This window comes from Sciurus carolinensis, chromosome 5, assembly GCF_902686445.1.
Source record: "Sciurus carolinensis chromosome 5, mSciCar1.2, whole genome shotgun sequence".
NCBI classification, from domain to species: domain Eukaryota; kingdom Metazoa; phylum Chordata; class Mammalia; order Rodentia; family Sciuridae; genus Sciurus; species Sciurus carolinensis.
Genome location: NC_062217.1, coordinates 160,750,992 through 160,753,150, shown reverse-complemented (window position 1 = coordinate 160,753,150; position 2,159 = coordinate 160,750,992).

Here is a 2,159-nt window from a genome sequence, read left to right as displayed (position 1 = left end):
AAAATCCCATTGTTTAAAGATACCAGATTCTGTCTATTCCTTCATTTATTGGGGATATGTGAGTTATTTCTACTTTTTAGTTCTTTTGAATAATGCTGCTATGAATATTTGTGTAGAAGTCTTTGCGTGGATATGTATTTCCATTTCTCTTTGAAATATACATAGAAGCAGGATCACTGGGTCACATGTTAACTATTTGAACCTTTTGAAGAACTGCCGAAGTGTTTTCTAAAATGCAGTGCCATTTTACATTCCCAACAGCAAAGTACAAGTTCCAGTTTCTCTCTGTCTTCCCCAACACCTGTCTATGTTTTTTATTGTAGCCATCCTGGTGGGCATGAAATGGGATCTCATTGTAGTTTTATTTGCATTCCCCTAATGACTAATGCTCTGCACTGACCATCTTTTTTACCAACTGTTTTGGAAAAGAATAATATTCAGGAAGCTCAAGTAAATGGATGTCCTAAAATATAGTATTTAAACCAAAGCAAAGTAGTTTTACAGACTTTAACATTGACTTGCTAGAAAATGATGATGGGAGACAACAATAAGCCTGCAGTTTTGGTCCAGGGAGAATTATCTGAATTAATAACAGGATCAACTTAAAATGCAAAGCAGCATTCCAGGTTGTCTGCAGTGCCATTAAGACATTTGCCACTTCAGATTGCAGAAGGGAAGAAAAGTGAATGTGAAGATTGTAAATTGGAGTAGAAGGCTGGAGGTGGAGGGTTTTAACTCTCAGGGTAACTTCATTATCTGACTTTGAATAAGCGGCCATTTATAAGACAGGTCCACCATGTTGATGTGAATATATAAAAGGCAAATCCTTAACCAGTTTTAGACTTTAAAATTGTAGCATGCCATCATATCTGAAAGTTGGATTTTAATAAAATAGATAACTTATCTGGGTCCCTTATAGCTCTAAATCCTATAATCATATAATTCCTGGGTAAGGCCAAGTTTTTTAAACATGTGTAGTAAAAGCTTGTTTTAAACGACCTCGCTATTCGCGTCATGAGAACAATCAGCTAAGAAACCTCTTTTGTTTCAGGAAAAAAGACTGAAACATTTATATGAGTCCTATACTTATTCCAGGTTGTGCCCTTGTAATTTATTCTATGTATTAAAATACTTAACGTGTTCTGACAAACGACAGGTGAGATAAGTCAGGAGTGATTAGAAGTTCAGCACTTTTCTTTGGTCATCATCTGCAATCCCTGGACAAGAGGAAACAGATGGATTTGGTTACATTATCCTTGCTGTGCCAAATAAACAGTTGGAGAAAACATTAAATGTCTTAGCTACATAAATGCTTCTAGACGAGGAATGCCTGCTATTAACAGTGCTAGCCTTTTCAGCAGTTCCATATTTAGTGATAGAAGCTGAAAAAATTTTTAATATATACTATAAAAAACAACTAACTCATTGGAATCCTCTTTGGGTGACTTTGTATGTTCATTCAAGAAGTATTTACTGACTGCTAATTATGTTAAGACACTGTGTTGGACAGAGGACTTGAATTCCTTAGGGAAATCTTCAGGGACAAGGTAGCATTTGAGATAGAGTTCACTAACATAGTTAAAGCAATAAGTTGAGCAGTTAAAAACCCAAAAAAGGTTGATTGCAGGAGAGCACACCTGTAATCCCAGCAATTTGGGAGGCTGAGGTGGGAGGATAGCAAGTTGGAGGCTAACCTGGGCAATTTAGCAAGACCCTGCCTCAAAATAAAAGATCAGAAAGGGCTGGGGATGTGGCTCAAGGATAGAGCACCCCTGGGTTCAATCCCTGGTACTGAGAGAAAAAAAAAAGTCAGCCAAAAAGACAGCGATGTCAGCCTTTAAGGGATTAGTGGGATATACAGAAGTAGACAGGAAGTCATAAATCATAATTCATCGTAGGGTCAGCAGAACTGTGTGGGCAGAGGTGATGTCACAGCCAGGAGTTGAATGAGGAGGAAGCATAGATAGCCTCATTAAAGCAAAGCCACCTTATCGTCCCCTTCTGGCATTCAGGCATATATAAAAATAAAAAGTTTGACAAAGACCTATTGAAAGTCATTTTAATCTTTTCTGTAGCCTTTCAAAAATGTCAAAAGGTGAGTCTCATTTTCAAAGTATATTACAAGGTTAAAAGTTATTATGAAAGAAGAGAATTCTTTA